Here is a 25598-nt window from a genome sequence, read left to right as displayed (position 1 = left end):
CTAGTAATCAAGAAACAAACATTTGAGTAACAGGTCCTTCTATTGGATAAAAAGTCTTTGTCTGTTCTACTACTGTTTGGGTTTCAAAAGTCGATCCAGGCCCAAAGCATTCAGAGCAGAAAGAACATGATATATTTTATTTGAAGATGTTTTGAATATAGCACTAACCAATGGGAAACAACCTGGATCACTGGAGAGCTATGCAGATGTGTAGCACTACATAGAATAGCATGCAGTAACACTAACTCCTCTTACTCTCAAATTTATGTCAGAGCAGCACTGCAGCTGTTAAAAGTTCTATAAGGAAATAATGAGGGAGAAACAACTCAAGCCATCGCTCCACGTCATGGTCGCCTCACTACTGACAGGCAGCAGTGTCCTTATTTTAATAAAATATTTTTTTAAAGTTTACTGAAATTTTAAATATTTAAAAATTTGAATGAGAATATACATGAGAATTACATGGAAAGGGGTAGTGTTGAATACATGCGTAGGTACTTCCTGTCCCTGCTGCTCTGGGGCCACAACCATGTGCACACACACATGAACACACACACACACACACACACACACACACACACACGCATGTGTACATGGTCTCTTCTAAAGCATCATTTGATATCAGCTTAAACTCTCGATCTGCATTAACACAAATGACTCATGAGGCTGAGACTGTAGAGCTGAGATGATGATCCCACATTTCTGGAGATATTCAAGAGCCAGCAGAGGATACATCTATACCTGTAGGGCCAAAGAGGGACCGAGGACTGAAATAATAATGGGGAAAGGGAATAGGAGAGGGGGCAGAGGCATCCTGTAGCCACAGACTTTCATAAACAGAAGATCCTTAAATATATTGAGAAAGTGGCCAGCTTAGCTGCTTCAAAACAAATATCAACACAATATCCTAAAGTCTCAGTATCCCTTCAAGTCTCAGAGCATATTTCTAACCTTTAATTACATTGATCCAATGGGAATGGTAAAAAGTATGTTGGGGATCCCAGTGATGGAAAGAGAGTTCAGGAATGTGATGGTTTACAGATGACAGCAGAAGGCAGAGGGGTACAGCTCACAACGGGACTCTGAGAGACAGCCAGGGGGTGGCCAGTGCTTCCATAAGTATGATAGGAAGGACAGAGGAGAGACAGCTGAGGATCGGCAGAGCTTCTGGGCACAGGTGGTCTGACAGCCAGTGGCCTGGAGCCAGGTGGAGGAACATTTGGACAAAGAAGCAATGGATGCAGAGTTATCATTTACACGGCAGGAAGTAAATCAGTCATCACGGGCCAGCCTGAGGACCATTTCAGTGCCAGGAATTAGCCTGAGGAGCTCAGAAAGTCTCCAGCAGAACTAGTGGATATGTACACAGGCCAGAGCCTCTGCCTGGAGTCTACACGCTTGGCCTTTCTTCACCATGAACATACATATGTGCACCCACATCATACAGACATAAATATAGACACACATACAGACACACACATGTACTACATACACATGCCACAGCACACAAACAACACATGCCCAAGATGTATGTAAGCACATAGATATGTGTGCACACACACAATGCTAGGAAAAACAAAAAACAAAAGCAGGACTTGTAGGAGTCTGAGCTCCACTTGAAAGAAACTGTCATTCCATAGCAGCTGGAATTTGAACCTTCAGATAGCTAGTCTACAAGTTACTGCTAAGCCCAGAAAGAGTGCAGAAAGCAAGCCCTGGCCTACTGTTGTTATGGAGGTCTGCTTCAGTGTGGGCTCTTGGCTGATGTTTGGGAATTTGAAGGTTTTGAGAAGTAGCATCAACGATGTGGGTGATTTACAGAGTTGCTTAGACAATGGATGTGACTCATGTTCAGTACCTCCTTCCCCTCGGGCAGTCTAGAATTCTGCTAATCTCTAGGCAAGAATGCCTGCATGACCAGCTCCTACTGGCTCCCAGGGGGCTCTGCCCTCTCCCCTGTGCCTATCTGTATGTAGATTTTTCCTTCATGCCATTTTGCTGCAATGAATCTCATCACTGCCCATTCCTGTGGGTCCTTCTGGTGGCTCTCTGCATCTTTACAAGCATCAGGACACAATGCTAAACAATTAGTCACCAAGACAATCTTCTCCAGCCATTGGGGGTTGGAGGAAGGGTCACCGGTCACACCACAGCAGAAATGAACAAACCAGGAGCCTCTGGGCCCAATCAGACCAGTGGTTGTTTATACTAAGTTCATGGCCTGGGAAATGTCATCACATTCTTTAATTATTGAAAAGCACAGTAAAGAATGTACTCTTGTATGTGACTTGGAAATCATGTAACATTCAAAGAGTAGTGTTCATAACTAAAGGCACATGGCACATTCACTGGTATATGGCCTTAGGTGGGCATGAGAGCTCTCAATGTACATATGTTCTCACAGCCAGACTCTGAGGCCTACAAAACCGATGTTTACTGTCAATGCCTCCATGGGAAAAGCCATCTGAACGTCTCCACAGTTAATGATACTCTATATGATTATAACAAAAAGTATTTCTCCAATTCTATATGGTGGCATATATTTTGGTATCATACAAGCTTATGCATTGGCATGACTGGCTGTGACCCAGATATCAAGGGAGAAGTTCCTTCAATTGAAAGTTTTATAATAGCCAGAAGCTGGAAAGAACCCAGATGCCCCTCAACAGAGGAATGGATACAGAAAATGTGGTACATTTACACAATGGAGTACTACTCAGCTATTAAAAACAATGAATTTATGAAATTCCTAGGCAAATGGATGGACCTGGAGGGCATCATCCTGAGTGAGGTAACCTAATCACAAAAGAACTCACATGATGTACTCACTGATAAGTGGATATTAGCCCAGAAACTTAGGATACCCAAGATATAAGATACAATTTGTAAAACACATGAAACTCAAGAAGAACGAAGACCAAAGTGTGGACACTTTGCCCCTTCTTAGAATTGGGAACAAAACACCCATGGAAGGAGTTACAGACAAAGTTTGGAGCTGAGACGAAAGGATGGACCATCTAGAGACTGCCATACCCAGGGATCCATTCCATAATCAGCCTCCAAACGCTGACACCATTGCATACACTAGCAAGATTTTGCTGAAAGGACCCTGATATAGCTGTCTCTTGTGAGACTATGCCGGGGCCTAGCAAACACAGGAGTGGATGTTCACAGTCAGCTATTGGATGTATCACAGGGCCCCCAATGGAGGAGCTAGAGAAAGTATCCAAGGAGCTGAAAGGGTCTGCAACCCTATAGGTGGAACAACAATATGAACTAACCAGTACCCCGGAGCTCGTGTCTCTAGCTCTATATCTATCAGAAGATGGCCTAGTCGGCCATCATTGGGAAGAGAGGCCCCTAGGTCTTGCAAACTTTATATGCCTCAGTACAGGGGAACGCCAGGGCCAAGAAGTGGGAGAGGGGGGAGAATAGGGGGAAGGGCACGGGGGACTTTTGAGATAGCATTGGAAATGTAAATGAAGAAAATACCTAATTAAAAAAAAGGAAAAAAAAAAAAAAGGAAGAAAGTTTTAGGTGTCCCCCTGAGCACAGAGAGGCAGCGATTGGAAGCAGCGGCTCACCAGCGTGTGGAAACAGTAACTAGAGGCCACAGGGAAGAAACTGACCTAGCTGTACCAACCCCGCAGAAAAGCATGAAGTGGAATGTTAAACATTTCTGTTTTAATGTTCCTCTGTATGTTTGTGCAGAGGCTTGTGCACGTGCATGTACATGTGTGTAGAAGCCAGAGTCAACTTCCCATGTTCTTCGGGAGCCATCAGACCTGATTTTGTGGGATGTGGTCCCTTATTGGTCTGGGTCTCACCGATTTGGCTAGCCTCACCATTGAGCCTAAGGGATTCCAGCATCTCCATCTCCCCTCAGATGCCGGGGCTATCAGTGGGCCACTGTGCCTCTGTTTTCCATGGTGTCTGGAGGAAAAGCTCAGGTCCTTCAGCTTTTGATTGTGTGGCAAGCACGGGACAGACATGTTATCTCAGCAGCCCCGACAAAACACATCCGCGGGGCACATCAGAAAAAAAAAAAAAAAAACGATCCCAAGTAAAAAAATCCACAAAGTGTGATCTTTTAAAGTTATTTCTAAAAGTTACAGAACTAATCCAAAACTCATCTTGACTACGTTTTTCAGTGCCCAACCAAGGGGAAAACAGAAGCATTTAGCTGGCTGTTTTATATTCAAATATCGTCCGGATGAAGATCCAACTAGCCCTTCCTGGATGATCTAAAGGAGCCCTGTAGAGTGGTGCTCCTTCTTGTGAGGCACCTGCATCACTGCTTAAAATAAATTACCAGCGCCACTCTCTGAAATGGTACTATGAAGTCCCGCTGCACAATGGCCCCACATGTTACTCGCAGGATAATTTTATTTAACTGTACTTGTACCAGGCATCTCATATGTCTGTCACAAGTACTGTCACATGTGCCGCATTTAAAAAGTAATTAGACGTAATTTAAAGTACAATGAAACTGGAGGGGCTAAAATAAACTTGATATTTGAACATGGTTGCAGAACAGTGAGGCCATCTTTCCAACAGCCACACTCTGAGGGCTGGGCGGGTCGTTCCTTTATCCCTGTGTCTCCATTTGCCATAGAGGATGAGAAGACGGCTGAAAAGCCTAGAGGTCTGCTGCTGCTCGCTGCTAGCCACACGCCTGGCCTGAGGTCACTGACCCACTCCAAGCTTAACTCCTCAGATCTGAGAAGTGCGGAGGTGAGCACCGCCTTCAAGCAGAGCAGCAGGGTTGTGGGCATCAGAAGATACCTTCCACACAGCCTGGTACCTGCTGACTTTCCAAAAATGGCATCTGTTGTATTATTTCTTAGCTCTCAAAATAGAACTGCCTGAGAAGATTTATTTGTTAATGTATGTCTTTGTTTGTTTGTTTTAGCAATGGCTGAGCCCTGAGAGGCTAATTCTAAGGGGACTGACTGACCTCCACGGGGTATTTTTAAATTCTTCCCATGTCTCCATTTCCCTAGGCGCCACCATCCCTGGGGAACAGGACACTCGCTGTAGTGGATGGCATGGAACTCTAATAAAACACAGGCCTCCATCTGTCACCCAGTGCTGTTCTATGGGTCCATCGTCCTCCAGGAAATTTAATGCTGCTCTGCTTCAAAGTATAAGGCTTTGGTTACAGCAAAGGTTGGTAACAATAATGACAAATGGAAAGGGGGTGGGGTGAAGGAAAAATTCTGGGAAGCAAAATAGCATTAAATGTACCAAATATTTATTGAACACACACACACATATATATACATATATATAGATAGATTATATATGTTTATATATGTAAAGATATGCATGCAAACATACACACACACTATCCAATTTTTTGTATATATAAATTCCATGGAATACTGTAAAAGTTAGTTCAAATAAAATAAGGAAACTCATTCAAATATATATTTTATATGCCTGTATCAAATATAGGCAAGATATAAAGCAACTATAACTGAATATACACATGCATGCACGCATATACATAGCTACACATACATGTATGCACACACATACAAAGCTGTACACACACACAGGCATGCAAACACGTGTGCACATGAAGGGTGAGAATGTGAACTAAAATCATTGTTATATGTACTACATATAGCTCAAATGGGACTCAACCACTAGCTTCCTATTTAACCATAATAAAAAACACGTGCAAAGAGTTAAATGTGAATATACTTAATATTCATAGTGGCCCTAAACTTGAGCACCTCTCCCAATATCCATCAAAATATGCATGGGCACAATGGGGTATTGACAGAATTACTTGAAGGGTATCAGTTATGTATTGCCTATTGGCTGGAAGTGTCCCACGGTCCTTGGATTTGCTAAGAGCCTCACCTAGGTGAGACTCCTTCATCAAATGCAGAGACTGGCTTTCTAGGCTCTTGCAGTGCAGTGTCCTGTTATGTGGTCAGGGACAGTCACAGCCCTCACCACACTCACTGATCTTCCTTGCTTAGAGAAAAGCCACAGGTCCTCTACATATGCAAGAGGAGTTACATGGATGGCAGGCTGGGAGATGTTGCTGGGGTCATCTTTGAAAACACCAATGCTATGACATATCTGAATACACCAAAGCCACACCCTATCACACCCTATGTGATGAGGAGAAAGACATTTCTAGGAAATCAAGGAAAGAATAATGCCATCTGTGACCTGGTGCCAAGGGCTCAGGTGTGACTTTGTCATGGGCACACTTGCCAGTTCAAACATGTGAATAATTCAACTATCTCCTGGAATTGTTCTTTCATAACTTAGGAGATATTAAAACATAAATGCTGGATGGAGCCAGCAATGAGTTCCTATTTATTCTTGTAAGTCAAACTTCTAAAAAGAAAAAAAAAAAACCCACACATTTTATAACAACAAACAGAGGCATGCTTTACTTAAATGAAAGGGCATATTCTTTTAAAACCTGACTTTATATCCTGTGATTCTTAGAAGAGGGACATTTGACCTTTGTCTCTGAATGCGGAGCTACTGACATCTGTTGAATTGACTCTACAGAAAAAGAGAACACTGCAGTCTACGTAAAGAGAGTCATAGCTCTTAGTTTCCACTTCCTGCTACTAATTACTTAAAGCAAATATTACTTGGAAGAAATAATGATTATGATATTAAGATTAGTAGTCCAGTCCTTGTTGATATGTTTCATAAATTATTTTAATGCTATATTAATAATTTAAAAGTCCCTCATTTGAAAATATTTGTGCATTTTAGTGTACAAAGGAACTAGAGGAAGCAAGATGATTAGACAACTTCTAGTTAATCTCTAGAAGAATAATGATTATGATAAAAGTAATGGTTGGGTATAACCTTGTGTTCATATAGAGCTGTGTTGTTTACACAGCGTGTCCCCACGCCCCACGTTGACCTTGCTTCCCTGAAATGAGCCACTAATTCTGAGACCTCTGAGCCTGTCTTAGTCAGGGTTTCTATTCCTGTACAACATCATGACCAAGAAGCAGTTGGGGAAGAAAGGGTTTATTCAGCTTACACTTTCCACATTGCTGTTGATCACCAAAGGAAGTCAGGACTGGAACTCAAGCAGGTCAGGAAGCAGGAGCTGATGCAGAGGCCATGGAGGGGTGTTCTTTACTGGCTGGCTTCCCCTGGCTTGCTCAGCCTGCTCTCTTATAAAACCCAAGACTACCAGCCCAGAGATGGCACCACCCACAAGGGGACCTCCCCGCTTTGATCACTAATTGAGAAAATGCCTTACAGCTGGATCTCATGGAGGCATTTCCTCAACTGAAGAGCCTCTCTCTGTGCTAACTCCAGCTGTGTCAAGTTGACACAAAACTAGCCAGTACAGAGCCTCAGCCTGATGATCTGTGTGCACATTAGGGTGACTTCAGGTCACTTTCTCAAAGAAACCTGGGCCCTGTACCCAGTTTCTGAATATACTTAGGAACCGATTTGGCTTTCCTACTCAGTCCTGGAAACTCATCTTGACTATTGTATCAAAGTTTTGGTCTTCATGAAAGGGCCTGCATCTTCTCCATTGATTTGACCATCTTCAGAACCAAGATCTTGCTTTACCACGTGAAATATTTGACCCTGTGTTCTTATTACAAAATATATTCACATTGTCATGATGTCTCATAATAAAATAACTTTTAAAACCAAGAAACAAAGCTTTCATCTTCAAGAGAATAAACATGGTTCAACAGATAACTGCCACATCGATTCTTGAGGACACATAGTAGTGGCAGTTGACCTAAACTTGTGAAAGAATTACATCCTCAACTGAGCTTAGAAGACTGACTTGCTTTCTCCTCTATAAGTTTCAGAGTCTCCGGTTTTATGTGGAGTTCCTTGATCCACATAGACATGAGCTTTGTACAAGGGTGGTGAGAATGGATCAATCACATTCTTCTACATAATAATTACCAGTTAAGAGAGCACCATTTGTTGAAAATGCTGTCTTTTTTTTTCCATTGGATGGTTTTAGCTCCTTTGTCAAAGATCAAGTGACCATAGGTGTGTGGGTTCATTTCTGGGTCTTCAATTCTATTCCATTGATCTACCTGTCTGTCGCTGTACCAGTACCATGCAGTTTTTATCACAATTGCTCTGTAGTACAGCTTGAGGTCAGGCATGGTGATTCCACCAAAGGTTATTTTATTGTTGAGAAGAGTTTTTGCTATCCTAGGTTTTTTGTTATTCCAGATGAATTTGCAAATAGCCCTATCTAATTCATTGAAGAATTGAGTTGGAATTTTGATGGAGATTGCATTGAATCTGTAGATTGCTTTTGGCAGGATAGCCATTTTTACTATATTAATCCTGCCAATCAATGAGCATGGGAGATCTTTCCATCTTCTGAGATCTTCTTCGATTTCTTTCTTTAGAGACTCTAAATTCTTATCATACAGATCTTTCACTTCCTTAGTTAGAGTCACACCAAGGTATTTTATATTATTTGTGACTATTGTGAAGGGTGTTGTTTCCCTAATCTTTCTCAGCCTGTTTATCCTTTGTGCAGAGAAAGGCCACTGATTTGATAGAGGAGAAAGTGGTGAAAAGCCTTGAAGATATGGGCACAAGGAAAAATTCCTGAACAGAACACCAGTGGTTTGTGATATAAGATTGAGAATCAACAAATGGGACCTCATAAAATTGCAAAGCAATTGTAAGGCAAAATACACTGTCAATAAGACAAAAAGGCCACCAACAGATTGGGAAAGGATTTTTACCTATCCTAAATATGATAGGGGACTAATTTCCAATATATACATAGAATTCAAGAAGCTGGACTCCAGAAAATCAAATAACCCCATTAAAAAATGGGGCACAGAGCTAAACAAAGAATTCTCAACTGAGGAATACCAAAGGGCTGAGAAGCCCCTGAAAAAATGTTCAGCATCCTTAATCATCAGGGAAATGCAAATCAAAACCACCCTGAGATTTCACCTCACACCAGTCAGAATGGCTAAGATCAAAAATTCAGATGACAGGAGACGCTGGCAAGGATGTGGAGAAAGAGGAACACTCCTCCATTGTTGGTGGGATTGCAAGCTTGTACAACCACTCTGGAAATCAGTCTGGCAGTTCCTCAGAAAATTGGACATAGTACTACTAGAGGATCCAGCAATACCTCTGCTGGGAATATACCCAGAAGATGTTCCAACTGGTAATAAGAACACATGCTCCACTATATTCATAGCAGCCTTATTTATAATAGCCAGAAGCTGGAAAGAACCCAGAAGTCTGTCCTTCAACAGAGGAATGGATACAGAAAATGTGGTACATTTACACAATGGAGTACTACTCAGCCATTAAAAACAATGAATTTATGAAATTCCTAGGCAAATAGATGGATCTGGAGGGTATCATCCTGAGTGAGGTAACCCAATCACAAAAGAATTCACATGATATGCACTCACTGATAAGTGGATATTAGCCCAGAAACTTAGAATACTCAAGATACAATTTGCAAAACACAAGAAAATCAAGAGGAAGGAAGACCAATGTCGTAGAATGGAGAACAAAACACCCATGGAAGGATTTACAGAGATAAAGTTTGGAGCTGAGATGAAAGGATGGACTATCCAGAGACTGCCCCACCCGGAGGTCCATCCCATAATCAGCCACCAAACCCAGACACTATTGCATATGCCAGCAAGATTTTGTGAAAAGGACCCTGATATAGCTGTCTCTTGTGAGGCTATGCCAGTGCCTGGCAAATACAGAAGTGGATGCTCATAGTCATCTATTGGATGGAACACAGGGTCCCCAATGGAGGAGCTAGAGAAAGTACCCAAGAGCTGAAAGGGTCTGCAACCCTATAGGTGGAACAACAATATGAACTAAACAGTACCCCCAGAGCTCGTGTCTCTAGCTGCATATGTAGCAGAAGATGGCCTAGTCAGCCATTATTGGGAAGAGAGGCCCCTTAGTATTGCAAACTTTATATGCCCCAGTACAGTGGAATGCCCAGGCCAAGGAGTGGGAGTGGGTGGGTAGGGAAGTGGGGTGGGGGGGAGGGGGATATGGGGAACTTTTGGGATAGCATTGGAAATGTAAATGAAGAAAATACCTAATAAAAAATTGAAAAACAAACAAACAAACAAACAAACAAACAAACAAACCAAGAAGACTGACTTGCATTCAGACTGGAAAAGGGAGCTTTTGTGAGGGCGGAAGAATTCTGAGCAGGACGGACAATATGAATACTGAACCCACGGTGCACTGTTGCAATATCTTACACCTGTAGAATTTCTTATGTATCTACCATTAAGACACAGTCAGTCAGTTATTTACACACAATTTTCTAAACATACTAATCTATCTCACAGTTACTCAAAGCACAACTCGGTAGAAATAGATATTTGGATATCTTTCACAGCTGAGTCAGCATGCCTGTGTTTAGAATCACCAAGTAAAGATGGATGCTTCTTAATACTAAAGCAGGAACAACACTGGTATCCTTGTCATAAGGCAGAAGTGCCCAGCTTACTGCTCTACACATAGTAAATCGTAAATATGCATTAGGGGATGCTATGGCAAGGTCCCATCATGCCAACAAAAATTTGGAACCTCAAAACTGTACAAATGCTTCTATCAGCTCAGGCTAGTTGTTTTCATATTGTTAAGCTTTACTACTAATTTACTATTAGGAAAATATAGTGAATAGAGTTCATGGTCAAGTAAGACAATGAATGAGCTAAGCGGGTTGAGACCCCTTAACCAGTAATACATATCGTCAGTCAGTGAAGAGACTTATTAATAGTAGAAAGGAGTGGATCCACGCATTTATCTCACTTTGCACACTCACAAGCTCAGGGACACTTCCAAGTAGAAACATACATAGCAGTCAATTTGCAGTTATTGCTGCTGATGTCCATCTGAGCAGACATGTACACCTGTTCTGACTAGCAGAAGCTGCTGTGTAATTCAACTATGGCTTAAACAGAATGCCTCAACTGGCTTTGGACAGTCCACCAAAGAACTGGAATAACTCTATAGTATATAAGACATAATTTGACATAACTTAGTAAGACATAACTTCCTACACTAAGTTGTATTTCATATATCAAAAGTTAAGTGTCTTTGGGGGCTGGAGAGATGCCTCCGTGGTTAAGAACACCGTCTGATCATGCAGAAATCATGTGTTTGACTCCCAGCATCCACAGAGTGGATGGTTTAGGGTGTCTATTGCCTTCTTCTGACCTCCACAGGGACTAGGTAAACACATGATGAACAGACACACATGCAAAATAAAACACTCATACAATGAAAGTAAAATAAAAGACACAACTAAGAGAAAATGTCAGGTGTCTCCCAGGAAATGCTTAAGCCATACATTTCCCTTGCAGAGGAATTATAGGGGACAATTGCTTTTAAAATTTGCATTACTGCCCAGGAATAGAGTCTTGTTCTGGCTGAGCATTCTGCTGAATTTTGGCATAACCAATCAATGGGGTTGTTCCCGAGTTCCCAAGGTATGACTACGGCTAATGCATGAAATGCTAAACAATGTTTATTCCTTTATAATTCCCAGCTATCAAACTCCTCCTGGCCCAGAGGATGCCTTCAATCACAGCACTAAGTGAGGACAGTTCTGCCAAAGGCACATCCCAGGGATAGTAGGGCTTCAATGGCAGGGATTGCCCTTCTGCCCTGTTACACTGAGTTTAAACAATGAAGACAAACAAAGCCTTCCAGAGACAGACATCAGGGTTTTATGCACTTTTCACAGGCTTAACTTAGGAGAACCACAGGAGCATCTGTTCAAGCTCTCCACCAAAAATAATCTGACTGCTGCAGAGGGGGCAATTCCGTGAAGCTCAGAGTAGAGGTGGTTTAAGTCAGCATAGTATCTCTAGCCATTGTGACTCTAAAGAATACTTGCATGCAGGTCTATCCTCACCCCAGCTGTCTTGGCAGTTACACTGTAGACTGGTCTCTGCTTATTAAATGAGATAAGAAATGGAGATTTCTACAGGTTGGACAGATGCCATCATTGTATAAATGTTATTGTTTGGTTTTCAAATCTAAGGTCTGTCCTAGGCTACTTTGGATCTCTGATTCAAAAGGCTCAAGTTTGAGTTATGGCTTGATCATCTACTTTTGCTTTTCTAGAAAGGGAAAGGAAGAAATAACATAGCAGATGGTTGAGATCATAAAAAAGATTATATTATATTCAATTTTCTGTTGCTTCAACATTATTTACTGCCCATGAGTATATTTCAGTCTGGGGACAGCATTTTTTGGCCACTGGTTGGAAGCTAGACATCTTGGAGTGGTGGGGGTGACAGCTTTAGAAGGCCTTGTAGGGCTTCCATGGGCAGCTGCTGAGAGAAGGACTTGGCAGAGGCCATGAGGAAGATTGTTTGTCAAAAGTGGAAGGAATGGTGAAACTTGGATGAAGACACTGAGCGCACAGCAGTTTTTGGGCTGCCTGCTGGTCCCTCATGACATCCTGTACTCACGGAGGTTTAAGCCATATTTCTAAGGCTATGAATTCAAATTCTTGTATTTACTGAGTGGTGTTTTAGACTCTGGAAAATGCAAGATTTCTTCAAAATGATGAAGGCAGGAAATTGAGGGCCACAGGAGAGTCCGTCCTTCTGTGTTATGTTAAACAAAACAAAGCAAAACGTGGTCCAGTTCAATACAAATGAAGCCTTAGCTCTAGTCTGTACATTTACTGCTGTTCATCTGAATTTCAACTGCTTCCTCCCTCATCCTCCCCTCCCCTCTTCCTTCTCTCTCCCTCTCCTTGCACACCCTCCCCTTATTGTTCAGAATCTTTTATCTCACGAATCAGTTATAATTAAGGCCCACTCACCTTTAAAATTCACTCTGGCCTGTTTCTTTATGCTCTAGTTAGAAACAAGAGGAACACCCCACCCCCACCCCACCCCTGCCAACAAAGTAAATTTGGGCTTTCTGGAGACTGCTTTAGATTGTCTGAGGTTCACAACAACAATGAAAGTGTTTCAATGGCCCCCACTTCTCTGTGAGAATTTCCTTAGCCAGGCAGTGGTGGTGCACAGACTTAATGCCAGCACATAGGAGGCAGAAGCAGGAGGATCTCTGTGAGTTCAAGGCCAGCTCTGCTCTACAGGAGCTGCAGGACAGGCAAGGCTACAGAGAGAAATCCTGTCTTGAAAAAACAAATCAATCAACCAAACAACTAACAACAATGAAAAACTTGTCCTGAAAACATGATTACGCTACTCATTCTCCCCTGGGCTCAAGGTTTTGATCTAATGGAGTCGGGCCATATTTTTTTTTTTTTCCCTTCGGCCGCATATAGGTTTTCTGGGCACTGTGTCCATTCTCCTGACCTATCAGAAGGTCCCATGTACGTCACATGTGATTAACTCAGCATTTTTCCTAAACAATGTACTTCACGTCCATCAGTTACACCTATTCCATAAAGGATTTTGGAAACAAAAATCACACAATGTCATGAATGATTTTTGAAACAAAAATTTAAAAATACAAGAACAGTTTCCTCCTGAGAAGTAATAGTTTCCTTCAAACCGTTTGTGCTTTGAAGAGTGTTTTGTTTGCTTGTTTTTGTTGTTTCACTGCTGTGATGGTTTATGTATGCTTGGTCCAGGGAGTGGCGGCACTATTAGGAGGTGTGGCCTTGCTTGAGTAGTCATGTCACTGTGGGTGTGGGCTTTTATGCCCTCACCCTAGCTGTCTGGAAGCCAATCTTCTCCTGTTTGTCTTTGGAACAAGATGCAGAACTCTCAGTTCCTCCTACACAATGCTTGCCTGGATGCTGCCAAGCTTCTGCCCTGATGATAACAGACTGAAACTTTGAATCTGTAAGCCAGCCCCATTTAAATGTTGTCCTTATAAGAGCTGCCTTGGTCACGCATGGTGTCTGTTCATAGCAATGAAACCCTATCTAAGACAACCACAAAGAAATGATGACCGTTAGAAGTTGGCTAATTATATTGACTGGATCATTGCACAACATCTATCTGTACTGACACAGCACACTACACCCCATAAAATATATGTTGCTTATTAACATACTATTTCTGTCTATAGAAATTTGAATTCTAATGCATAAGGAATTTGGTGGAAGCTGCTCCTTGTAATTTAATTTGCTCCACTGAAACAGATAGGCCAGTGGCTACTGATTCATGGATTCTAACATTTCCTAACTTTCAGTTTGAAGTCTTCATAGAGTTACTCGTACCTGCTTGAAATTTTTCCAGCTGTATTTAGTAGCTTCACACTTTTGAATGTGCACCTCAACAGCAGCTTTGCTGCTACAGCATGCTCAGTCTTGATTTGAAATATGGCGCACAAGAATTTAGTTACAGAAGAAATTGTGTTTTGTCATTATTTAGAAATCAAAAGACAAAGGGGAACCCAGGATGTTTCCTGATTCAAAGTATGTGCAGGTGTAAGAAAGATCTTTCTCCAAAGCATCCTGCTTGCTTGCAGTTAATTAACCCAAATCACACCCACCATTGCATTGCCCAAGACCAGGGAAGACAAGAACAGTTTCCTTAAAACTCATAAAAGCGTCCTCAAGCTTTATAACAAAGCCACTTTTTCACTTTCTTCCCAGGGTCTCAAATTGCCTCCCCCTCTCTCAAAATGATGATGTGAGGTATTTGAACCTGAGATATTCTTCATGACAGTTACAAAGAACTCCTGGGCAGCTCAGGAGACAATGGCTCAGCTGGTGAAGTGCCTGCCTTGGAACTGTGAGGACCTTAACTCAGCTCACGGAAGCCAGTACAAAATAGAATTTAAAATGGACAGCATGGCAGGATGGGCATGTAATCCTGACCCTGGAAAAGAACAAGAAGTTCTAAAGGGCTTGCTGGCCAGCCACCCTAGTGTCCCAGATGAGTTTTGGGTCATTCAGGAAGGGACCTGGTATTAAAGAAAAGATTTGGTCATACCTGACAGATGATGCCTATGTTGCCCTCTGGCCTGCATACACAGTCACACATAGAGACACACATAGACACACGTGTACACACACACGCACACACACCTTCACATACTACCATCACTGCAAAGAAAAAGCCAACAGATAATGCATTGGAAATAATTGTTCCTGGTACAACCTACTCATCTGTAGGGCCTCTGGTTTGCTGGTATGGGTAAGATGGAGAGGTCACCATTAAGTAGAAAGAATGGCAGTGATAGGCAACATTATTATACATTTACAACTCAGAAAGAATGAGGGCACAGTGGGAGCTGGTAAACTCGATATGTGACCCTGCTTCATCTTCACACGGAATCATAGAGCCAGATCTGTCTCAGCCTTTCTTTTGAATGCCAGAGGATGGTCCACTGGGAGTCAAGAGACCTGACAGCTGATGGATGACCTGACAGTCGTGAGGGTAGAAAAGAATTAACATAACATCCCAAGAGCTGAACCCTGGAGCCTTTGCAGAGGCAGAAATAGCTGTTCACAGCCCAGTAACCCCTGACAGCACTGTTTGATCAGGATAAGGTCAAGTAGAGGACAGACAGGGACATAGACCTGAAGTTTAAGGGCTCAGGAAACAGCAATCTGGCTCAAAGTGCAAGAGACATGTTTGGGAACAATGAAATTTTCCACTTTTGCACCTCAGAAGTAAGTTCTTACTCTCCAAACTTTGTCTTCCAAACACCTGCTAGATCTAGAGTCTCTTCTCTGTAACCAACCCAGTGCTTTAACTGCAGGGCTACAGCCCTTACTGGCTGCCTTGTGGCTCTCATACCCACTCTCTCAAGCAGGTTTACACACCTGAGGAGGGATATTTCTAGACAAAAATAGGAACCTGACCATCTCTTGCTTCAGATCCTGCAGTGGCTCCATCAATCTTAAGTGTCCTAGTAGAGCTCAGAACACCCTCTCTTACCTGATATCTATTCTCCATATCCCTCAGCCCATTTATTTGCTGGCCAATGCATGTAAACTCACAGGCCCCATCAGGAGGAAATGTATCAACTGAAGTAACATGCTAGTCTTGCTGGATCATTCCCCACTCAGGCAGTCCTTTGACGTGCCACTGTGCTGGGAAGTGTTGATTGCCATGGTTATAGGGGCAGAAAAGTGGTATCAAAGTTCTTTTTACTGGAAAACTCACCCTCATGCCTTCCACCCCGTGTTGCTTGCTCATTCTCTTTGTGTCTATTGTGAGAGCATAAATCCCAATGTCCAGGTTGTCACCGTTGGCTCCACTGCGTGAAGTTTCCTGGCAAAAGCATCTCACTGCAACTCCCTTGCCCCAGCTGTCCAAGTAGACAGAACAAAGGTGTCTGCCCTCAAAGAAAGGTGCAGAATAGTGGCTACCATCGTCTGTGTCAGGGACAGATTAGTGACCCAGATGATTCCTAAGAGAGACTGCAATCGGAAGGATACCAAATTTAGAAAAGAGAAAATGTATCTGAGTTCAAGAGTCATTACTTTGCACACAGTGTGCAAGTCATTTAAATTCTAAAGTGATCAAGTTCCCCTAACTGTAAAACAGGAACTTATATCAGCTCTTGGTATATCACAAGGATTTTTAAAAAATATTTCTGAGACTAAAACAAAGCCTATGAAAAGTGCTTCTCTACCTTTATAACACTGAACTAATATGAACTAATATTTCCTTATATTAAGTTATGACAAAAGGATCTTCAATAAAATCTGTATTATTAGAGTCATGTGTAGCATTTTAATAGTAACTTGAAGGTTTGGGTACCAAAAAAAATAATAATTTTCTTTCAGATCCAAAGCTATATATTTCTTTATATAATACTATTCTACTGTGTAGTAATATAGTGTTAAATAGCCACACATTGCTGTCCTCCACAAACCAAATTGTCTTCTTAGGAATTAAAATAATTTACTTGCTGTTGCGTTAACTTCTGGCCAAGTGACTATCCAGAGAGGCAAAGAGAGTACTCAGGGACTTTTGACTCTGACACACGCTGTTCAAAGTGTCCACGACACACACGTCTCCTACATGTTCCCTGGAGCTGTTTGAAGAATGGGGTGGGGGTGGGGTGGGGTGTGGGTAGCTCTCTTCCATGTTTCTGAGGTTTCTGTGAGGAATATATGTTGGCTAAAGTCAACCTTAGCGTAGGGAATTCGAAGCACTTTATCATAGTTGTAACAGTTTGGAAAATTAAAATTATGTGTGAAGCCACCATAGACCAGACATCATTTCTCTGAGTCCAGCCTTTTGTCACTATATCAATACCCAGGAGACAAAAGGCTTAGGATTTCAGTCCATGAATGCCCTGCTCCACATTTTCAGGTGCAATCCTGCTCTCCTCACGGCCTCTGGTGCAGAGGGAGGGACAGGAACAAGAAAGTCTTCAGAGGCCACCCCTAGTGAGCTGCTTCCTTTAACCATGCCCCACTGCCTCCCAGTAGTGTCAATAAATTATGGATCTATTGGCTATGCTTCTGATGTCAGAGCCTTTTAAGGTCCACCCAACTGTTAATATTTGGGTCTGCTAGCTGGGACCAAGCTTTTGCTTCATAAGCCTCTTGGAGGCTAAATATAACACCATTATTTGGTGTTATTTGAGTATTAAAATCAGAACTTACATGAATGTTCAAACAAATGATAATATATACATTAAAGAATGTCAAGTGATAAATTAATTAGTCTTGATTAGCTATAACAGGTAATCTGAAATAATTCTAGCTATGTTTTTTTTTTTTTAATAACAAAAATTTACCTGGTTGTTGTTGTTGCTGCTGCTATTGGTGTGTGTGTGTGTGTGTGTGTGTGTGTGTGTGTGTGAGTCTGTTTATATGCATGTCAGGTCTCTCAGAGCCAGAGTTACAGGCAGTTGCGATCTGTCTGTGATGGGTGCTAGAAACTGAATTTGGTCCTCTGGAAGAACAGTAAATTCTCTTACCCATTGAGCCATCTCTCTAGCCCTCTGGGTTAAGTTTTTACAAACTCCAATCTATAGTAGTGCTATGTTCCGTGCAAGTGTTTGTTAATTGCTTTTTCTTGACTCTGCATTGCTGCATGTACTTAATATCCCAAGCCAGTACCACTTCCCTGAAGAACGTATAAGTAACATGTAAGAAAATTTCAGTTGTAAGGGGGAAGACAGTTCCTCAGTGAGGATATGAATTGTCATCCTGAATTACTCCCACTAGCCTGAATGCCCTTAATGTGTAGGACAAGCTTTCTAACTAACACAGACAGCAACTTAGAGTGACACATCACCCAGGTTTGTATAAATAGAATTGTATCCATCAGATACCACCTCCCCCCCCCCACACACAGATAAACAAACATACACACACAGATATACAGACACATACAGAAACACATAGATGTAAACAAGTGAGCACGTGCGCACACACACACACACACACACACACAGGGTCCTCATGGAGTAGGAATAGGGACACAGATGTAGGGTATAAAACCTAATGTCACATAGGAAGGAGGACATAGGAAACTAGAAGGAAGAGCGAGTTGCTAAGTATCCTGGGCCTGGGATGAGAGGAAAGAAAGGCTTTTGAAATAAGTGACCCTCATTATAGAACGTGATGGAATCACTGGAAGAGAAAATAATGATCAACTCAGTGCTGTGCTCTGTAGAGGGAGGCTGAGGACAAAGTATTGTCACCTGATAGATAAACAGTGAGATGAGACTGAAATGATAGCAATATTATATTGTTTCTGTGTCCAAGAGTATTACCAATTTATCGACTTACATAATTTATACATTATTTTGATTATGAAATACAGAATTCAGATTTTATTTATTCAGATGTGGAAGCATTTATCACCTGTCTACTGTGTGTTAGACTTTATGTTAACTGCTTGAGATGAGAGGAAACAACTGAGTGTCCTCCTCAAACATCCCACCATCCAGCAGAGAACAAATCGGTGTGTAGTCTTTGGTGTAGGAGTGCACTGGATTGTGACCAGGCACGGTTTCAGCCTGAACTGCAATGGAGCAATGGGGATTTGAGTATGGTACACTTTGCTCCGTTTCATTTACAACCTACTCCACACCCTGCACAACAAACATTCAGGTTGGTTCAGATTTCAGTTCACTGTTCAGTTTAAATGGGAGGTGGGGTGGGTGAATAACACCTCCATTTTACTACTCTCTCCACCACTCACCACAGTCTAAGGTAACTGTGAGAGGAGGTGTCAGATCCTCATTTGCCTTTGCCTGAATAAAATCTCCTGAGATAAACAGAGAATCCAGATTTTCTTACCATACACACCAAATCCAGTGATTTTCTTTCCAGTTAGTTCTGAACACAGGGCATCACAAAGGGCAACCTACACAGTCCTATAACTGAAGCCAACTGCATCATGGCAGTAGAATTCTGTGAGCCTGGAAAAATATGTGTGACATGTGAAGCCAGAAGAACAGGAAGTGACTGGACCTGACATCTCCTTCCAAAATTATAAGACAAAGAGTGTGCTTTTCTCCGTGTCCAAGGTCTAGAAAATGCTGGATGCTAAGATTCCCTATGCAATCTGACGACAACAGTGACCTTCAAATGGTCAGCGCCAAGCTTTTAGTTCTAGCTGACAATTCAGGCCACATGCTGTGTCTGCCCCTTTGTGCCTGCCAGCTATTTAAACTGACAATTATAACAGAAGATTCCTAATGAAGTCATCCTGTGACTTCACTCTTAATGGTCTTGCTTTTCCTCCTGGGGTCTCAGGAAGGATTTATCACATAGTGCTCGAAACTATCTCATTCAGCTAAGGATTTATTTCTCTTGATGTGTTTTCTTTCTATGTGACACATTACAGTTATGAGGTGGCAAAGTTTTTATTTCTGTAGAGATGTTGATCCAGTTACTTTCTGCAGCTATATGTCATTAAGACAAGTGTTTTTCTAACTAAAGAATGTACTTGAATCAGGTGTGTTTGCCCATGGCTTTCAGTCCAGCACTGGGTAGGCAGAGGCAGGAAGAGCACCCACAAGTTTGAGGCCAGCCTGGATGACATGGGGAGCTTCAAGCCACTCAGGACTATAGAGTAAGACTATGCTTTTAAAAGGAAAAGAAAAAAATGCATTTGAATAATCTAAATAAAAGTGTTTAATGTATTACCAGTACATCATATTTTTTGCTTAGGGCAAAAATAAGGAGAAAACGTAACCAGCTTTGTAAACAACCTTTAAGCTTGTTGTTATATATGCTTTGCTTATATATGTTTAATATGGGTGTTTTGACTCTGGTGCCTGTGGAGGGCAGGATATGGAATCAGGTCTCCTGGAAATGGGGTGGCAGATGATTATAATCTACCACGTTGGTGTTGAGCATTGAACCTGGGTCCTTGGGAAGAGCAGCCAGACAGTACTTGTGATTGTTTGTATATGCTTGGCCAAGGGAGTGGCACTATTAGAAGGTGTGGCCTTGTTGGAGTAGGTGTGTCACTGTGGGCGTGGGCTTTAAGACCCTCACCTCAACTGTTTGGAAGCCAGTCTTCTAGCAGCCTTCAGATGAAGATGTAGAACTCTCAGCTCCTCTTCCACCTTGCCTGCCTGGATGCTACCATGCTTCTGCCTTGCTGATATTTGACTGAGCCTCTGAACCTGTAAGCCAGCCCCAATTAAAATGTTGTCCTTATAAGAGTTGCTTTGGTCATGGTGTCTGTTCACAGTAGTAAAACTCCACTGAACCATCTCTCCAGTCCCAGAATTAATATAGTTTACTAATGAGGCTCAGACTTCCCCCACAAAACATTTTCAACCTACATTAAGCCATTAGAAGCATCAGATGAACAAGGGACACCATTGAGCCAGAATTACTGAGCTGTGCAGTACAAGGATATGCCTAGGAGTGGGTCCTGAGCAACTAGGCTCTCAGGAATCTTTCTCAATGTTTCCACAACTGTTTCCCAATCAAACTGTATTCAGTAAGGAAGGTTTGTTGCACTCCGAGCTTCTTGCAGACATTGACAATCTCTGCTTTAATAAAAGTGTGAAGAGAGGATGGTCAAGGAACCCATCCTGACAGTGAAGAATCCAGGGGAAATTGAATCTTTGGTCCATGGTGTTTTAATTTGGAGGGTAGGAAAACAGGGGCCCTGCAGTTTTACCTGCTAACAGCTTAAGTGACAAGTCTTGCTTTGTTAAAGTAGTGCCCATTGCATGTGGTCATTACTGTAAAGGAGAGATAGTTTCTGCTTTAGATTCATGATAGTCAAGTTCCCATCTTATCTCAAGTCCATGCCCAACACATTAGCTACGTCTATTAGTATCTGTCTTCAGACACTTATACAGTAATTGTACTTATGTGGGTCATAGTCTATATTTTTGAATGATACTGTTTTAAGAAAGAAATAGGTTTATAAGCAAAACATACGTATTCTTACCCTTGCCTCTGTTTCATGTTTACTACTGTCTTTTCTGATAATTTAAAATGATATAAACATGCATGTTACACACAAAGCTATGTCAAAGACTCTTAAGTCAGCATCCTTTCAGTGATTTCCTCTAGTAATGCTCTGGGAATCGACTGGTAGATTCAGATGGAATTAAAGGTTAATGGGACATCAAGCTGGATAGAGAATGTACACAGGTCCATCCAGGGCTGAGCTCACTACACACGCTGCACAAAGGGTCCTTGGTCTTACTAAAGTTTGTCTCCAGCTCTGCTTCCAGGGCCAAAACTGCATCCGGGGAGATGGAAGTGTTATCTAGAGATGTCTGGCACTGTGCTCCAAAAGGTTTGCAGTCCTGAATTCCAGCTAATTCTGCTGCTTCTAATTCCGGCTGGATTAAACTCTTATCTCTGGATACCAGGCCTACAGATAGGGCCTATCACAGGAGCCCCAATTCCCAGAGACCGTTCAACTCCACGACCTAAGTGAGATTAAATCCTCCCAGATAGCCTAAATAAACGGTTCATAACTCGTCCCTGTCACTCCTCCTAATGCCTTTGTACCGTGAAAGAGACGAGCAAGGGTGTAAATAAGTGTCTTCATTTTATTAGCTGCACTTCCCTTACCCGACTGTCATCAATAACTCTGCAGTCACAATCCTCAGGAGTCCAGGGAGACCAGAGGTGGCATCTCCCGAACCTTCTCAAGTATTTATGAATCAATTTGCAGTGTTTGTCTTTAACTGGCAATATATAAGCACGCTCTCTCCTCTGCCACCTGTCCAGTAATGTTCCCTCACCTTGCCCTCTTTGTCTAGGAGAGATATCATAGTCAGAATGGCTATGATCAAGTGATGTAGGCCAGCCCATTACTATGGATCAAACACATTTCCACACAAACAGGTTTGTTTGAATATGGAGGAAACTTGTTACCAGTGTGAGGGGTCATTCTTTGCTTGCCCTCTATAAACAATTGAATCAAATAACTCATATTGAAGTAAATAACCAACAGATCATTATCAGGTTACCTGAGAAGCAGGACAAGTCCTAACTCTTCTGTAATTCTTCACACGTAGGTCACGAACCCACATTTCTCACTGAGCAATGCCTCTCTGGGAGCAGCCACAATACCAGGTTCCTTCTTGTTTCCTTGTCACTCAATTCTAGTACCTAGTGTTAGTACCCAGTGCTAGTACTGAGTGTTAGCAGCATCCAGGGCTAGTACCCAGTAGGCCCTTAACTGATGCTCATGCAATTGATGTAACAATTGGTGGGCTAATACATCCAATGACCCAGTAACACTACATAGCAGCCTCTGTACCACCAGTCAGAGGACAAGTGGCCCAGGGAAACATACCTGTAAACACCTATAAACCCACACTCACCATAACTATTATACAAGTATCAGAATCTCCTCTACTTGATTTGTAATTATCTGAGAGACAGAAGCTATGATGTAGAATTTTTATGATTTATATACTTCATCATGGATGGCTGAGATATGGCACAAAGAAAAATCTGCATGTTTACTGACTATATTATTATGTCTTGCACTGCTGGTGATGATCTTACTGTATTCTTGTGTACCAAAAGCGAAAGCACAGGTAAACTCCACTGGATCTAAAGACAGAGTACCTACTATTACTGGCTACAAAGAAGAATGGATGGAAGCAGAATACAACAGGAGACTGCCTGCCCAGAGAAAACCGAAGGGTTGATAACACATTTCCATCTTGTGAAAGACAGATAAGTCTGTGTTAAGAAATGCCCAAGTGAGAGGGAGCAGTCTATGCTTATGAATTTTTACAAAGATAGCAGTTTTTTTTTTACAATTACCCACTATTACTTTAATCTATTAAAAATGATGGCGAAGTTTGATTCACTCTTAACAATAATTTATGCATAGTTTAAACTGTTTTTGAAAATCAAATACTAATCTTTTCAATATGATGAGAATATCGAAATTTAAAGGAATATTGTAAAGCCATGTAACCTATATAAAACAAGTCTTGATATTGAAGAGTATGTCAATGGGGAAGGAGTTCCCTGAGACCTGCCACAAATGTGCACTTACACACTTTGCATTTACATAATTTACATACAAAGACACAAAAAACTCAGAGGGTTGATATGAGGTAACTGTTAGTGAGAAACTTGGGACAAGAAGAGTCTGGCATGAAGAACATACTTCCAGAACCAAGCAAATGAGGATCCCTGCTAAACTGTGGACAACTTTCATTTCCCTCAGTGGCGCACAGTATCTTCCTCTCTGTGGAGGGCAGTGATACTTATGCCACAGTGTAGTTGGAACACTACTGAAGATTCTGAGCATGAGGTGGCTCTCTGGCCCTTCCGTCTCAAGGAGAGGTAACTCTGATACAATGGGACCGAGTACACGGAGTGAAAAGTGTGTCAGTGACAGGTGATGTGACTGTCCTCTCTGTGGAGACTATTCTGTATGTGGAGATGACCAAGTGGAAAGGTGAAAAGTGGCCATAGTAACTGAAGAGCTGCTACCAACAAGCATATGGCTGAAAGGAATGGTGGCTCTGGAGAACACCTATGCGCTCCTATGCTTTCCCTGCTCTCCGAGGCTCACGCCATCTCAGACATCCAGGTTCCTTGTGATGCTGCCAGGGGTGCTCTAAGTACTACCTACGTTGATGATACTTAATTCTCCAGTCATACAGAAACACGAAGCAAGCAAATGTGCGTTACTCAGCGGCTTCGGTGAATGCTTTAGTCAGCATTTGGGGTAGATAAATCTCACTCACTTCAGGTGAATGTTTCAATTGCACCCATGGTTCAGAGCCTACGACAGCTGAAAACATTTTTTTTTTCTCAGAAAAAAGAAATAAAACTGCATCTCAAATTATAGCTAATAAGTTTTCATGTAAACTTCTCTTCAAATATTGTAAAGATATCAGTTATAGACAGGCAATTTGAAAGAAGATTTAGTATGCCAAATCCTATCCATCCCCCTGGAAGTCACCAAACTAATTCTGTGGGGGCTGTATCATAGTCCCGTGGGATGATAATCAGCAAGTTGGAAATTCCCCAAATTTACAAATGGTGAGTGGAAGGATAGTCTTTAGACAAGAATCAGTGCAACCTGGAGGTGCTTGTGTAAATAGTTAACAGGTGCTAAATGGGTTAAATGCCCAGTTTCTTACCTGCTGGCTTCAACAGTTCTGATCTGTGAAGGTCCTCTACTTCATGTGGTAATTGGCATGTTCTTTTATTAAGAACACTTATTAGCAAAATTTCAGTCAATTATTTCCCCTAGTGTAAGTACACCTTATTTATTCACACATCTTATGCTAATTTTTCTATTAAGAGCTGAACTGCATTATATGAAATCGGTACAACTTAACATTTTATGGTGGCCCTTAAATTGTAGGATTGAAATGCTGAAATGCAGCTCTTTCTCGTTTACTCCAGATTAAGAAATTAAACCAGAAGTCTCTGATAGTTCTTTTTAACGTCTGAGGTTATGTAAGCTTTTCATGGAACAAATTTGTTTTCATGTTTTGAATGATTTAATTTTTTGGCCTTATTGTCTGATCATCCAGCACCACAAAGCTTAATACACCTTAAAACAAGTTTCCCAATTAATGCTGATGGGTATGAGCCCTTGCTTCAACTAGTACCTCTTCATTTGAGGAACTAAACTCTTCCCAGATCTGAATAGACCATCAGTTTTCATGTGTTAATGTGGACTGTGGATGGTTCACATCAGGGCAGAGGTTTCCTTTCTCGCCTTGGCCTTCACTGCTTTTCTTATTACAGTTTTACATGGTACCTCTTCTCTCATGTTACTGAGGTTGAAATAAAGTGTTATTTATAACTAGGCTCATTCTGAAATGCTCTGAGATGACAGAACTGGGCAAGCCAATGCCATCAAATGAGAATGTCTACTGTGATGGTCGATCTTGATTGTCAATTTAATTCATTTTGATATCAATCTTAATTGTCACTTATGATCACTGTGGAGATAAGGCTCTGGGCATGTCTCTAAGGAATTATTTAGGTTACCTGAGGTGGGAAGAGCTATCCTAAATATGGATGGCACCAATCCATGGATTGCAGTCCTAGACTGATCAAAACAGAGAAAAGAAGCTGAGCACAAGCAGCCATCCCTCCCTTCCTCCAGGCAGTAGAGAGAGGGACCATGTGTCTCAGGCTCCTGCCGCAGTCACAATCTGCCAGGACAGACTGTGAGCCAAAGTAGACCTTTCTTTCCTTAAGCTGCATTATCCAGCTGTTTTGT

General features: G+C 41.8%; 1 protein-coding gene across 5 annotated transcripts in view; it reads right to left on the bottom strand.

Moving 5' to 3' along the window:
- Prkn (parkin RBR E3 ubiquitin protein ligase) overlaps positions 1–25598 on the bottom strand; it is a 1247011-nt gene that overhangs the window by 632545 nt on the left and 588868 nt on the right. The window lies entirely within an intron of this gene.

This window comes from Mus caroli, unplaced genomic scaffold, assembly GCF_978045245.1.
Source record: "Mus caroli unplaced genomic scaffold, Mus_caroli_1 scaffold_18, whole genome shotgun sequence".
Classification (NCBI taxonomy): Eukaryota; Metazoa; Chordata; class Mammalia; order Rodentia; family Muridae; genus Mus; species Mus caroli.
This window is presented reverse-complemented; position numbering and strand designations above follow the sequence as displayed.